The 16,373-nt window shown below is 46.3% G+C and overlaps 1 protein-coding gene across 5 annotated transcripts in view; it reads left to right on the forward strand.

Annotated features, from left to right (window-relative positions):
* Prosap (SH3 and multiple ankyrin repeat domains prosap) overlaps positions 1 to 16,373 on the forward strand; it is a 73,069-nt gene that overhangs the window by 24,339 nt on the left and 32,357 nt on the right. For 4 of the 5 annotated variants that reach the window (XM_076381624.1, XM_076381628.1, XM_076381627.1 and 1 more), the window contains exon 2: positions 1,784 to 1,845. The exons of the other annotated variant lie outside the window; for it this stretch is intronic. The gene's annotated coding sequence lies outside the window, so the exon portion shown is untranslated. The remainder of the gene's footprint in view (positions 1 to 1,783; positions 1,846 to 16,373) is intronic. 5 annotated transcript variants of the gene reach the window in all.

The raw sequence follows: 16,373 nt of genomic DNA on the forward strand, positions 1-16,373 counted from the left end.
TTTCAATCCAAATCGCCTCCGCTCGGTAAATGAAATATCCGTTCTTCGTCTCGAAGGGTTCTCGTCTATTTGAAAGCGTTGCTGCGTTGCTGGGCCTGTTCCAGTTCGGGAGTTGCAAACGCGAAAAGAACTGCCAGCGCGACATTCTACGGCAGCTTGGACTTTACACCTGTATTAAATTTGACACCGGATGCTTCGTCCTTGCGTCTCATCCTGCTTTCCGAATAAAGGATTTCCAGGGAGATGTTTGAAGCAGTTGTACGATAACATATTCCAGAAAGTTCTTTCCGAAGCACTGTTACGTGTCATTTCTTCTCGGATGTATTTCGACGAGAAACATCATTGTACAGTTCAGTTATCGACTATGAAGCTGAGGTTTTACGAATTCTCAATTACCTTCCCTGTAGCTTTTGCAGTCTCGTTCGTCTATCTACTCTTTTCCTCTCTTTCAATCTCCTTTCACGAGAGATGAAGAGGGAGAAGAGAGGTGATATGTTCGAGGTACCTCTTAGTCCGAAATTCATAGCCGGCCAGACAAAGCGGGCAGGCAAAGAAAAGAACGAAGAACGAAGAACGAACGCTTTAGGAAAGGCGATTTTCTGCACGATCTACGAACTCGTTCTTGGAAAACGTCTATCGAGGTGGTCCGCTTTCTCACGCTACCTCTCACGATCAGTTCGCGACACGATCGAAAGTAAACGCTTGCGTCACTCATTGCAACAATTCTGTCAAAAACTTCACAAACGAATCATTTATTTTTCGATATTTTATAGTTCTAATAAAGTTGCGCGAATGAATTTCATCCCTGGATTTTATTCTTTTCGGTATTGTTCACTCTGATCAGCTATCTTATCTCCTTCTTTTATCGTCGTTGTTTGATCTTTGAGCGACATTTATTTGTACTCGCTAAAATTCTCGGAAATGTTACGTCGTGTCGCGCCGCCGCCAACAGTTTCGAATAACAATAGGGAACGATATGATGAGATACCTAAAGAGTATTCACCAATATTCACGCAATATAAATAATGTCTGACCGAAATGTTTATGCATGTATCTAATCGTTTCGAAAATGATGCACCTTGGATAGACTCGAAGAAATGCATTATCGTCTCTTCAGGTTTCACAATGTAGTCGTTCTACAATGAAAACGAGATGATAAGGTCGAGGTTGAAGTTTGTTAGCATCTTGAGTAACTTTGAAATGCGTTCGGGAGAGCCGAAAACTTTGTATATATTTGACAGCGTTTCGAGTCGAACTTTGCACTTCGGCGAGTTTCCAGGTGTAAGTAGATAGACTTCTGTGCGAACAGACGAACGAATAACCGCTTATTCTTGAGTCGTCACGGTCGTTCGCGCGAGACCTTTGCGCGTAATCAGCTTACCGATACGACGCGACGCCGCGCCGCGCCGCGCCGCGCCGGAAAACAGGTTCGTGAAATTGTAAGCCGATGATTTATCTTGGCGCTAACGACACCAATTTTCGCCACGTAACTGCAGTGCCGGAGTAATCGAATTTTTTGATTGGTTTAAAATAGGTTGGTTTAAAATAGGTTTAATAAGCTTACCTGGAATTACTCGAATTTGGAGATCCGTGAACAGCGTCGACGTAAAATGTGTCGTTGTCGTGGTTTCGATGCGGTAGCATGCGGATACGCTTATTAAATCGATGCGGATCGAAGATGTTTTTAGTAACGGATCGATTGAAACGCGGTTAGAGAGTTTGATTGTCAGGGAACGGTAACGGTATATTAGCGGTTAAAAGAGTGTGGCTTGTTTCGTTGCAGATGCTGCGCTCGCTGTACCATCTCCGTCTGTATCTGACCGGCGAGATTGCGCTCCGATTATGGTGAGTAAATGCCTCGTTCTACCACTCGGTTTATCAGACATTGCGACCGCTTTACTTCCAATCAGAAATTACGAGGCAACCTAATTAGGTTGCAATTGCTTACAGTTTCTTCAACTTTTTCTCGACACGTTGCGGTCTGTATCGAGTGGTAGCCTCTTGAATATTCGATTACAGCGATGTGCAGTGTCGTTACTTAATCCTCCACTTTTTCTCTTCTTACTGTTTCAAACAGTTCAAAACTGTTCGAAACTGTTCGAAGCTGTTCAAAACTGTTCAAAACTGTTCAAAACTGAAACTCGGTCATAGTCCACAGATTGCGTTATTGTACTGAACTTGGCACCTTCGAGATTACTCTCTACGTTCTTCTCGATCTACTGTACGTTATGCAAATGTACTCGCTGACAAAATATCTGAACCTTAATGGCAGAACCAAATGAGTCCGGGTCGGTCGAAACAGTCTGTGGTAATGGACAACTGCTGATCTCACATTGTTGTATTAGAGGTGGATCGCAGTTAAGGAATGAGTTACCGAAAGTGACTTACTTTGAAAATGTTCTTCTCATTTTAATCGCATATCGTAAATGTGTTGAATTAGCATAGAAGAGAATATAAGTAGTGGTTTTGCGCGGCGAAAGATCGTAATCGAAATGATTTCGCGCGGTCGTTCTATTCGTCCCTGGAGGTTGTCTGCGCTCGATTTACCGTTAGCAACTCTCCAGATGCTGATCGAACAGAGCCGATCCTCTAATCTTCCAGGTACCGTCGTCTAATTAAAAGCTTTAAGAAAAATCGCCATTTGCCGAGAACGGTAGGTCAGTGAATGATCACCCACCGACACACACTCTGGAGACCATTCTACAGGGAGTCGAGCACAGCTGAATTTGAAATTGTGTGGAGAGCATCGAGCGCATCGGTGAGCTGCTCCTCGCATGTCGTTAATGCAATACCAACTACATAGATGTAACGTAGTTGAAGCATCAACTGACAATGAGCTACGATTGCTGTATGTGTTAGGATGCGTTCGTGGATATACTTACCTATCCGTTTCACGCACGATACAGTTACGGTCAGTTCGTTGAGCTTCGTTGCGTAGCACATTGCTGAAACATTTTACGCGATCTAACTTATTTCTTTTGTCTAGAGAAGTCTGAAGTTTTATCGAAAGATCAGGTATTGAAGTTTATGACAAAAGTCGACACTGTGCAACTCGGCGAACCTGTTCGCGTCGATAAGACGACACGGTCGCGTTGCGAGGTCATCGATCGCGGAGATAAAACGCGTCAACGAGATGCAGTGAAAGTTCATTGCGCTGGTGACACGTTTTCCCCGGAAATATCGACTCTCGTGCCGCCGCCGAGCCAGTGGTTGAACACGTGGAAAGCTTGAATCGAATTCGACGAGAAGTCCACTCGATTTAATTAAACTAGCTGGAGGCTGGACAAGTACGAAGATAATCTGCAACTTTGCGTAGATTGTGCTTGAAGTAAAGTATCTACATAGGTAGATAGAAGATCACACAAGTGATATGCAGCCCGATGATCGATACTGATTGTGGGCGAAAAAGCTCGCAGAAATGGACTGTTAATCCTGCGATAGAAAAATGGAAGAAGAAAATGGAAGAAGAAGAAGAAGTTCCACTGAATGAGTTTCAGAGCATTTTGTCGAACCTCCGAAGAAAGTTTTGTCTGATTCGAAATATTCGTAAGAGTCGTCGGTGAGAAGAACTAAAGAATCGAAGCAAGGTCCTTACCGAACACGGTCTGCGTACTCGCATGACTCAGCCGATTGGTATTTCGCGACACGCGATACCTACCGAGTTCAACCAGCGTAGAGCGACGGTTTATTAACGTGGCTGCAACAACTTTGATCATGGCCGAACATTAGAAATCCTCGCAGTCGTCTGTGATCTGTGAGCTGTGCGCGCACGCTCGACCATGAAAGGATTCCGATTGCAACGTGGTTGCAGTTTCTTCCCGGAAACTCGTCTAGCACTTGCGCGCTCTGTGCCAGAAACTTCCTACCAATTCACTAGATTTTCCTTCTGTTACGAAGAAGTAGAAGTAGAGTCTAAAATAACCGACATGTTCGAATTTAGACTTGTCTTTCGAGAAACATGGCCGATGAGGCAACGGAAAGCCAGAAAGGATCTTGAGGATGATGGCGCAGTAGCGGCCTGTGCTCCATTCGGATCGATAGTTGTTCGAGGTTGCGAGTACATAACGCATTGTTGTGACCCATCAGCGTGCACGTCGTTTGTTCTTTGAATTCCATGTTGTGTGTACCGGATGCACGCAGAACTAGATATAGAAAATGTGTGCACGAATAAGCTTTTACCACGGTTGCGTGCACGGGATGAAAAAATTGGTCACGTACGATGAAAAGGTGCCGAAATGAACGAGGATGCCGACACGAATAAAAAGGTTGATGTACAGGGAGGTTGGGACGATGGGTGTGGTCGATGCGATTCAGCCCCTCTTTCATTCGGTTGCCTGACTCGCGAACTCTCGCGGTGGGCTCTAATTCTAACGCCGCGAATCAAAGAGCTCGATTCCGTCTGGCTCATTAGTCATAATCATCTCTCGATGCCTGGAATCAACTCCGATGGAATAAAGGTGCGTTTACACCTTGCGAATAAATCATTTTAGCTGCATCCTGTCGATCGATCGTCGAAGTGACCTTAAATGAGGCATAATGTGTAGATATTCTAGCAATGAAAAAAAAAAGAGAAAAAAGGAAAGAAAAGAGTGAAGGTGTATATTGGACGATCGGAACATATCGGAAGATATCGGAACATCGGCTCGATCGATTTCGATCGATTTCCATCGGTGAGGTGAGTGAGTCGTGAGTCGTGAGTCGTGAGTCGTGAGTCGTGAGTCGTGAGTCGTTCTCTCGCTCAAAGGAGAATTCCACTGCGAACGAAGTTACGCGTACCGTTGCCCCGTGGCTGGCGCGTGATAACCGGTAATAGCCAGGACGGTAACAGTAACAGCGTAACTGACCTACAGACTGCTCCACACCTGGATGCACTGCAAAAGCTCGAGGAACGCGGGCGCGTGCTCGCGCGGACGATAATTTGCCCGCCACTCGACCATTCCAGCCGCACATTGGAGAACGGTTTCTCAGCAAACGAGTCTAGAAGCAATTCTAAGGAAGTCGGATGCTACCGTTATCGAGACGCGAGCGTTTCGCAAACTCGACCAAGAGCTAATGGAGTTTTCGCCGAGGAAAATCTCTATCCTGTAACGACCCATGCCAAAGAACTACTTATTCGGCAAAGAACGGCGAGCCCTTAAGGACGCTATAACACGCGGTAGAACGCAATGATTCGCAGCTACTGCTCAAACTTAACGAACCAATTTTTTTTTCCAATTAATCGCGTCGAAATCTTTCGATTCGCTGCTTCTGACACTTCCCTCCCTTGGTATCGCAAGAGGGACGACGCGAGCGGGATTCTCAATGGGTCGCAAGAAAATGCAATTGAGTGCGTTGACGCGCAGCCAACGTGGTAGGGCGAGTAGAAAGGGCGAGTAGAAAGGGCGAGTAGAAAGGGCGAGTAGAAAGGGTTCGCGAGACGCGGGAAAATCTACCTGCGAGATAGGATTCGATCGATCGTGTTCCGCCCTCCGACGGGAAATCCCGTACCTACTTTCTGATCGTCACCACACACAAGGCGGATAAACTTAGAATCGATCGAACACATTTTAGGAGATAAATGGCTACGATTCAATTTAGCTCGGCGTACGCGGCGTATCGATTCGAGAAAATTGCAATTGCAATCGCTTTTGCAAGCGACGACGCATTGCAAATTGAACAAATATATACAGTTACGTGGACTATATTTCGAGTAGGGAATTTCCATCGAGAATCGAAGAAAAAACAACACGTTTGATTAATTATTTTCTTAATGAAAGGACATAGACCTCGTTCTCGTGCTTCGATTGTTCTAACGTGTAGGGTCGAACCGTTAATTCCTCCGAGGGGATGACTTTAAATAAACGGTATTTATACGCATACGACGAAGTACCGTGGAAAGTGAGAACCAACGGATTAATAGCAACGGAACAGAAAAAGTTCGCACGGAACGTCTGTAATTTTGAAAGGATCGTACAGGCAACAAACGAATCGCTTAAATAACGCGGCAGCAGAGAGCATCGTGGGAGTGATCGGTACGAGCTTCCTAGACGCTTCCTGGTTTCTCGTAACATTCATTCGCGTGCCAGTCGAACAATATACACATCTTGCGTTTCCTTTCGATTCGAATCGTCGAAGGAACAAATTCACTGCAGAACTCAATGTTGCGCTTTGACCCTATCCAACTTGTCGTTAGTTGTTCGACGATGGCGACGGCGACGGCGACGGCGACGGCGACGGCGACGACGCTCGTCTCGTCTCGTCGTGGAACAAAATCGTTCGTTCTCTAGCTTTGGGAAAGGAACTTTGTTTCGACGAATTCGACGACTTCGTTTTTCTCATGTTTGCCCTCGTGCCGTGATTTGGTCGTAGCGATGAGAATTCCACTGGCACTAACGAGTGAAAGACCGACGAAAACGTTGCTTTGGGAAACCTAGGAACATGCTAGGCTGAGAGAAGCTTTTGTTTCTAGTTCCTATGCATTCCTCGTGTGGCGGTACGTGACATAATCGACAGAATGAGCGTGTACAGCGGTGGCATTATTCGCGAACAATAGAACAAGCCAGGGAGAACGTTCGACTCGAAAATTGAATGGCAACCGGCAAGCATCCGGATGTTGCTCCCGAACTCTATTATGGTAATTAAAATGGAGACACAAACACAGTTTGGTCGATTCCTCGTACGCGCGGAGGATGTCCCAGGGATAGAAGTCGAGACGACAAATGTAAATGACAGAAGTAAAAACTATCCGTTTGACCGTGAGACCGTTTTCAGGTGTTGTATTTTGTGTAACCGGTCGTAGAAATGCTAGACCCTGGCGGCACGCTGTAGTTCTTTCAGGAGAACAAAGGCTCACTTATCTTTTCGTGAGTAACGTTCGATCTTAATACCCCTAGACCCTAAGGTTTTGCCACGATTAGGGTTTCCTTTAGTCACGACACACCAGTTATCGCGCGTCTCGATGGAAAATGGAAATACGAATATCCCTCCGCCAACAGAACGAGTGAATTTACTTTTCGACGGAAATGTTCATAGAGTAAAGAAGTTCCGATGACCCAAATACACCATCAAATACTCTTCGTAAGCTGTAGGCGTGAGGCCGAATCTGTCAACGATTTATCGCAATTACGAAGAAATCCTTCGAATGCTCTTTCGAAAGGCTGGATTTTTCGAGTAGGCGGATAGTAGCGACAGCTATTAGAAATTTCTCTATTTCTCTCCCACGAGAATATCAAACTGCACAAGTTTATCGTAGGAAATTTGCCAGCCTTTTGATTTTGATCTTTCGACAAACGATCTTTACCCGCGCAAGAAGAACGAAAGAAGCGATGAGTTTATGAAACGTAACTACTAAATTGTAACTGTATACCCTATACCCCGAGGAATGAATCTGAATAATTGAATAATTATACGTGTACTTATCGGCTGACGTCGATCGTGAATGGGTTGCATCAGTGCCGAATCGACTCGAGGCGACAGTAAAGGTTGCTTACTCTTGTTAGAGCCAGTATAGAGAAAGACGAGTAAGTCGAGCGGACCGTGGCGTGACACGTCGTGATCGGTAGAAAGAATCTCGTTCCGCAACCCGGAAACGCCGTGACTAACAACTCGGTATCACGAAGGTGGAAGAAAAGGTATGAACCCTTCGGGGTGGATATCTCCTCTGGGGTCCACTAGGGTCATCAACCATCGGTCGCGGTATGCTGGGGATCTGGCATTATTATGACCAGATCTAATTGAAACTCCACTCCACCGGCCGCTTCGTCTCGACTTCGTCGAACCAGGGACAGGACGCCGCTATTCCGTGCACGTTCGATCGATTATTCGACGTAAAACGTGTCCCGATAGAAGGACAACTTTTCGACGTTGCATCCTTCGCAACGCGTTGCCATTTCTCGGTCAGGATACTTTAGGGTGCATTCACATTAATTCCACGCTACAGCTTTCACCTATTCGCGCTGAGCTCTGACAATGAATGCACATATTCTTCCATTGCCCACGTGTGGACGAGTCCTTAGAGATGAGTTTGGTCTCGGCTTGCGAGAGCAAGGATGATCATCTTGAACTAGTCCAGGGAGCCCTCCCCAGAGGATTACCACACACTCGTGCTCCTGCAAGGGTATTTATATCCTCTGATCAGAAGTGGGACAACCAGTGAAATAAGGTCTCCGCTGGTGGAAATTACGAGATTAATCGAACCAACTGTAAGTTGCGGAAAATTCATATTTTCTATCAAATAATTGTTGCAGCAATCATTTCTGCGGATATTTCCGGAAATAATTGAACGAGTTACATCATTGCGATTGGAAAATATTTCAACATGTTAGTGTATACATCACAGCTATACATCTTTACTATAGACATATGGCATGTATAGACAAGTATTGTCTCTACGTTCTTAAGTATACAGCTATTTCTACGTATCTATATAGAAGAGATCTGCAGTGCGGATGCTTACTCGACACCCGAGACTTCTCTTGTCACGTACTCGCATAGGTGCATATACGTGCCAAAAATAAATAGATCAATACGCCACTCGGTCTCCTTCAATTGACCAGAGATCAACTTCTTCCAATTCCATCATTTTTTTACAGAGAGGTAATTTTTTACAGTGAGGCCTTTCGATTCTGGACAGAGTTTCCTCATTGACAGTGGTTAAATCGCTTTCAGAAACTTCCGTACATTGGATGGATATGTATTACCTCGAGATATAATATACCTACATACATATAAGTTTAGAAAAAAACAGGATCGTGTTATTAGTTGCAATTACAATTTTGAACAGCGAACGAAGTATGAAGAGTCAAAAAGCAAAGTTTGAAACTCCATCGGGGATTTGGTATGAAAAAAAAAAGGGAAAGACAGCAAGAGTAAGAACGAAAAGGAGTAAAGAGATTGAAGAACGGGAAGAGAATCTCGACGAGGAGGGCTCGACCGTCATTAAAGGTTTATCGACGAGTCGTATTATCCTCGAAAGCTCGTTTGCTCGCTTAATTAAAAAGGGGTCTTCGAAATTGTCTCTTTTCGCCACTTTCTCTCGATTCTTCTCTCGTGTTATTTCGAGGATAAGGATCGGATTTGTTGAAAATCTTGTTGCGAAATGAAGAAAGAGGGATTGGTAAAATACATTTTGGGTAGGGGAATCGGTAAGAAAAAAGGGCCGCTTGAATAAGTTGAAGTAAACGAGAGATAGCGAGAGCAGTTACGAAGTAATCCTGTTGCTGGAGCAGCTATTTAAGAAGACTCCCTCGTCACATTTCTATCCCCTTTGAGCCTACTGAGCCTATCCCCGTACCTACACATCTACAATAATATATATATTTTGTTTCTGCTCGTCAACTATCCGTGTTCGTACGCTACCTCGACATAGAATGGGCAACGAGGTCGTTTTAACCCTGAGATTCGGAGTTTTGGGTCATCGGGGGTCACAGCGTCACTCCATTGTACTGCGCGTGGCGCGGCGCAGCGGACGCTTCTGACTCGGTGCAGTGAACTCAGGGCCGTATCGATTCGCGACCGGACACTTTCGCGTGGGTTCGACGCTCCGCTTTCTCGTATCGTTTATCGATAAACCGAAGCCTCGGAAGCTGAAGCAGTCGCGGCTGACCTCCAGGCTATAGCTTGATACGAGATGAAATTTCATTATTACTAACTTTGAACATTGAGAAACGATATTGAGAAGGAAGTCATCGTAGCTCTCGTAGAAGCACGAAAATGACATTTCACATCATTTTCTTATCATCGGTTCAACAGTTTTACAACTGAAGCAACAGTTAATACGAAATTTCAGACGATATTTCAGGTATGCTAAGTAAATGCAGTGGACTATATATAATAGTATTAGCTAATAGTATTAATTATCGTTTTGTGTATCTTTATTCCAATACTTGCTATCAGACGTGGCATAGTTTTCAATCGTTCTCACGTTCCCAATATTCGCGAAACGCGAAATAAATGTCTCCTTCAGCGAGGAAAGGCCAAAAGTTTTTCTCTTGCCGCTCTAAGTCTAACAAATCTTTTAGGTATGAAAGACTCAAGATCAGCAGCAGCCTAGCGATGCAACGGTAGAAGTAGCAACTGCAACAGCCCTGCCTCCTCCTTCTTCTTCTTCTTCTTCTTCTTCTTCTTCTTCTTCTTCTTCTTCTTCTGATTCTTTTACTTCTTCTTCTCTTCCTCTTGCTGGATTCGCTTCTCTTCTTCTCTCTGGACGCGTTGTTTCGCTACGAAGCACAGCGTGGCCGCGTTGGGCACCCCGCTGCCACACTGACTCTGATATACTCCCGAGATATCCGGACAAGATTTAGTGCATCCTTTTGCTAGCTGCTCCGCAGAAAATCTGCGCCGAGAATCGCCCTTACAACCGATCGAAATGTTTCTCCTGTCCTTGAAATGAATACCGCGGTTGGAAAAACAAGGCGAGTCCCATGTACGCAACGATATTGCTTCCACCTTCAACTTTTCTTTTCCTCCACCTTCCTCCATTACCCTTTCTCTTCCGTTCTTCTCTCGAGCTACCTTCTTTCTGCCTGCTTTCTGCCTGCTTTCTGCCTGCCTTCTGCTTCGAACAATCGTCACGCGCTTCCAACTTTAGCCGTGCGATAAATATTTTATCGACAACAAATAGAGGGTGCATGGTTTCATTTTATGTTCGACGCTCTGATTACAATGATGCTTTTTGAAAGGGAAAAGGAAAAGACTGTGGATGAGGTATGGTAGAAGAGGCACGGGAGTAAAGTCAAAACTATAGAGGATATATAGAGGATGGCGAATGTAATGCTGGTTCACCAACGCGAGGTTTTACATCCAAGAAGAAGGCTCCACGCAGGATTTATTGGCCAGGGAGAGGAGAATTTATGCGAAGATTCATGCTGGCAGGTGGTTTTACTCGCGATGAAAAACCGAAAATTCTCTCCTTTTGCGCCAGCCTTGCCTTGCCTTGCCTTGCCTTGCCTTGCCTTGCTTTGTTTCACCTCACGCTCGTCCCTCTTCCACCAATTCGACTCGAGTTACTTACCGTGTTACTCGCAGTCTCGCGAGTAGCAGAATCGTCGATCAACCTACGATCCAAAATATATTTCGCAGAGGGAAGAAACTCGAGGAGAATTTACGTCGTCGATGATCTCGATGTCAACGCGAAGAGCTGCCTTAAACGATTATCTCCACTTCTCCCGTGCAACCGAACGCTATTCGACAAGAAAAGGAGAAAGAGAGAGTCCGTGTTGCTCTCGGTGAACATCGACCGGTCCTTTCGTTCGGTTTCGTTTTATTCTATTACCCGCCGACTACACGATCCCTTTATCCCGACGCGTCTGAGCTCGTCAAATCGTGCACCGTGCGCCTCCTTTTATTTCTTTGCTCCCGGCTATGGTTTTAAATGCAAATTTCGGCTCCGCCGGACGACCGATTCGAAAAACTCGGAGCGCTGAGTGTCTGTCCGGTTTACGTTGCGCCCAACTAAGGTCTTAGTCTCTTCGTTTCGTCAACCGCTCTGATACTATGTGCGATACTGTGTAGAACGCAGCGAAGCTTTATTCAATCGGGTAAACGAAGTGCATTGTACTATGCGCTCGTGTAGGAGAAGGTTATCAATAAAGGGATCAACTCGCAAAGCGTCCCAACACCTGTTCTCCCAACGGATAGTAATAAGTGGTATTCGCTGCGAGAATCCAGGGTGGTCTACACGGTGTGCGGTTAGTCAGTGCCGAAAAAGGTGTGGGCGGAAGAATCAACGAGAGGAATGGAAGAGAAGCCGCGCAACTCTCAGCGAGTGAGGATCGAGACGAGAGTGAGAGTATGTTTCGTTTTCGCGTAGATGGACCCGTTGCGAGATTACGTCGTGAAAAAGAGACGGCGTTATAGAGAGAGTAGGTGAAAGGAAAGGAAAGGAAAGGAAAGGAAAGGAAGGAAAGAGAGTGAGAGAGTGATGAGGGAAAAGAGTATGAGAGATGGGTCGAGACGCGAAGGCCAAGGGAGGGTGGGAGTAGGTTGAAAGCAAGCCGCCGACACCGCAGAATGATGAATGCGTTTGGAAAAGGAGCCGCATAAATCGCCGAAGATAATGCGTCTCGCACTTTTCGCTCGATCTCCCTTCCTCGACTCGCACAACTGCTGATCCCTTTCTCGCGACTGCTATCGAGAAAGCTGCAAGTTTCGACAAAGGATGAAGGGAAAAGGACCAGACGAATTGGCCAAAGAGGGGGATACTGTTGCTCCCTCTTCTGTCCAGTTACTTTGCTCAGCTAACTGGAGCACGCGAAACGTGCTTGTGCAGGAATGGTGGTCGAGTAGATCGAACTCGCGAAGGGGCGTGGGAAGCCTCGGTAAAGGATTATGGTTATAGCGGAAATATTTCACCGTCTTAAGCGGCCGTACCGATTCCCGTATAAAGTGTACAGTATTTATCATGATAAGTAGTAGCACACCGTTCGGTCATCACGAATTAACTTACGCCTATACTTATACTAGCCACAGCGCGGCGCTATTCCCTTTTCTCCTTGCAATTATTAATTAAATTCGAGTTTCGTAAACCGTTTACGTGGATCAAAAATGAACGTTTATCTCTCTTCCTTATATACATTCCCGTTTATGACTTTTCACCGCAGTGAAAAAACAAAAGAAGCTTGGGAAAATTGGAAAGTCGAAATCTATAACGAAAACTTATTGTTGCATATGTACACATGTAATAAATGCAATACATAGTTGCCTAAGAAACGAGTTCTGACGAAGCAATTTCGTGAACCGAGTCATCGTCGCAGGACTCCCAGACGGATAGCCGACATTTAAAGGATCCTAATAGTTCAGTTACGGATACCTCAGGATACCTCGAGGAGCTTGGTCGATCGCCAGCTACGCGACAGGAATAAGGTCAAAGCCTTCTAAGGGAGTCCGACCAAGTCCCTCTTTCCCTCTTTTCCTCTGCCAAAAAACGAAAGAATATCTTTTTAATCATCTTTCCAACATCTTTATCCCGAATGAAATTTCCGATTCTCCTGCAATCCGTTTTTCCGCGTGTAACGTTTCCGCATAATATTATGGAGGCTGTAAATAACAGAGGGTAAAGACTTCGCCGCGGTTCATGCACATAGGCACGTATCGCTGTGTTGCCACTTGCTTCTGTGAGAGGAAGAGAGAGAGGGAGACAGAGAGAAAGTGCCGCGCCCTATCGAGAACACCGTGGCGATTTCTGCGGATCGAGCTTCGAAACGCCTCGAAGGCGATTCTCGAACTCACCGTGACGTAATCGGCGCGCGGCCGCGATCGTAAGCGAGAAACTGTCTCGATCGGAATGGTGAATTCAGCTTTGCTAAGCGAGTCGATCAATGGAGGAGGCACTCGAGCAAGTTTGCGCCTTCACCTCGGACGGAAATGGAAAGGGTGCTGCTTCAGCTTGAAGTCAAACTCTCGAACTGAGAACAACATCGCGGGTGTCGCGGCCAATCTTCCTCGTGGCGATGCAACGCTTGGGGCAAACTTTACGGTCACGAGTAGGGATACTATTTCGCAGTATAGATAGGCATGAGATGGGACAATCCTCTTATTTTCCTGTCGAATTAGCTGCGCAGCACAAATTTTACGTCTGATCTTAGCGATAATTGTGTGGCGGTAATCGTAGAATCCTTCAGCCGAAGGATGAAGCGATACTGCACACATGGTTCGAGCTGGAGAATGCTTGAATCGCGAGCTCGATCAGAGGAATCGGAGGCTTATTCTTCGGGTAAAATCGTCTCGTAACGCTTCGGTTTATTGTATCTTACCCTTGGCCGTATCTCCGTAGGAAGCTCGTACGACTGGCGAGATGAGGCATAAGGCGATATACCATACCGGACGTGCCTCCCTGGTGCGCGCGAGGTAGGCAGCGACGACGCGGTATTTACAGTCCTGGCTTACCTACATCTACAACACAGTTTACTCGCTCCTCGTCCTCCCTCTTATGCCGCCCACACGCAAACAAACGCGTAAACGGCCAAGATGGGTCTAGGCAGGTATTCGCGCAGAACTTGTCCTGCAGAACCTGGAACCTGGAACTTCTCTGGGAGAAATCGAACCTATCGTTAGACTCGGTGCAAATTACGCTGGAAAAATTGCCAGCTTGATGCAACCGTTCTTTGCGTTCGAGATCTCACTACTAGCCTTATCGATCGCATAGAAGACATTATCCTACACCATCAACTCGGTCTGCACAGATGAGGAGGTAGTGTAGGTGGAAAGGTGCGTGTGGGTAGCGACGGTAGGTGACTAAACGAATTCTAAAGTTAGACCATACAGAGAGGAGATGACGTACAGTTTCCTTACGTCCCTTTCTCGCAACATATCCTTCCGGACTCTCGCTTCATTTCCTCTTCCGCTCTAACTCTCTTACGAATTACGATTGAAATTTCAAATTGACATTGTTGGCAAGTTGGCTCAATTACTTTCTACGATTTGCCGAAGGAACGGGAAAAAATGTAATCAGCGTGCGACAGAGGCGTAGAAGCAGAGAAAAGGGGGACGTCTCGATGATAGGTTGCCGTAAGACAATTGAAGGGTAGGGCGCGTAGGCGGAAGGTCTTACGATCGATCGATCAAACGTCAAATATACGTCGGATCTGGAGGGTGGTCCGTCCCGCGGCGTGCCGCGGCGTGCCGCGTGGCCCTTTGCCTCGTCAAATTAATGGCTCGTCGACGCGTCGAAAGGAGGGAAGCGTGAAATTTCCTTTGATTCTTCGGCTCGTCTCCATTAACGTCTTAATTGAGTTAGCGGAGCGGGATGGTTCGCGATACGGCGGGCCGATCGATACTTGGCAATCGTCACTCAGGAACGTGGTCACTGCGTTTTCTACTACGTCTTCTACTACGTTTTCGATTCGTTAGAGAAGTCGATGCAATTTTCTCCCCCGCGGCGACCGTTCCTAAAAATAATATCCTTGTCGGATATGAAGCGTGGGTGGCTAAAAAAAGCGGAAAGGAAGGGAGTTACGATGCCCTCGATGCTAAATGGTTCCCGTTTAACGGCCCTCCTCCCAGACCAGGCGGCCAGAGAGGGAAGGGATTGAGCGAGAGTGTCGCATCCTGCGCGAATTAAAGGCAGGAGGGTGTCCGGAATGGAGGTCAAATCTCCGGCAAGTGGACTAAATTGAACTGGATCTAATTTCAAAAGACCTTGCGCTTGCTTTTTTTCTCTCGAACAAGACAATGAATCGAACTACCTTTGCCAACTACCTACAGATGCGTACCTACCTATGTGCGTGGAATACTCTGAAACAAGTTTTCTTCAAATGTCCAAGGATAAGCTAGAAAAATCCTCGTACATAGACTAACTAAAGTGGGAGAGTTTGCTAACTCTCGTTGCTCCATCTCTATCCGATCTTTGAACATAATAGATGGATGTCGTAGAAGCGCGCAATTCCCTCTCACCAGCACGTTCCAACGCTGGCGGCTGGCGCGTAATTCCTGTCGTTGTTAGAGGGTCGAGTCACCCTAGGGCGAGAGTCCCAACCCCTGTACTTACTTTCCAACAAAAGGACTCGCGTTGCACGGATTAGAAGAGCCTCGGCATTTCTCATCCCCAAGGTGCGACAACCCTCTTCTGACCTTTCTCCAAATCAAGAGTATCGTCTTTCGAAACGCGAATCCCTTCGAGTCTCGAATAAACGAGCCTGCCTGCGTTCGACTCACCACTGCGATTTTCTCGATTGTAACGAGCATCATTGGTTCAGGGCAAAGAAACGCGACGCGACGCGACGCGACGCGACGCGACGCGACGTACCGTCTCCCGTTTATGCACACGAATACCAATTCGCGATCGTAAAGTGAAAAAGAAAAGGCGTTCGCGTTTGACTCGATCTGATCACTTTGAAGTTGACGGTAAAGAAGAGACGCGATACGCTGTAATATGTATTCAACGAGTCGGGCGTTAGGAAACTCGTTTGCCGATCAAAACACTCTGACGTAACGAGCCAATGAATTTATAACAGCTGGCTGCGAATAGGAAGTAGAGAGGTTTCGATGGAATCTGATGGATGAGGAGGTAGAAAGTGACGCGCGACGGTCATGCGGGGCCGATTATTTTTCGCCGATGAACCGAGGGAGGGCTAAATGAAATTCACTACGACAGCTCTGGTAAATGGGACGTGAACCGGTATTTGCATATTTATACGCTTTATCCGACAAGAGCAACTAAACTGCGTTCAACATTCCCTTCTACCCCGGCGTGGCTGCGGCGAGTTGTGAAACGCGACGCAGCTTCACCCGGACAACGAACGCGTTCCCTTTCAGGCAAAATCTCGAAAAACTTCAGACTCCGATCGAGTTTCCGTCACAATGGAGGATTGTGACCTGCCAATACGCCGACTACATTCTCGCTAACGTTCATCAATTGTTTAAGAGCGGGACAAAAGCAATAGTGAGGAGCTAAGAAA

Source organism: Calliopsis andreniformis, chromosome 6 (genome assembly GCF_051401765.1).
Source record: "Calliopsis andreniformis isolate RMS-2024a chromosome 6, iyCalAndr_principal, whole genome shotgun sequence".
NCBI classification, from domain to species: domain Eukaryota; kingdom Metazoa; phylum Arthropoda; class Insecta; order Hymenoptera; family Andrenidae; genus Calliopsis; species Calliopsis andreniformis.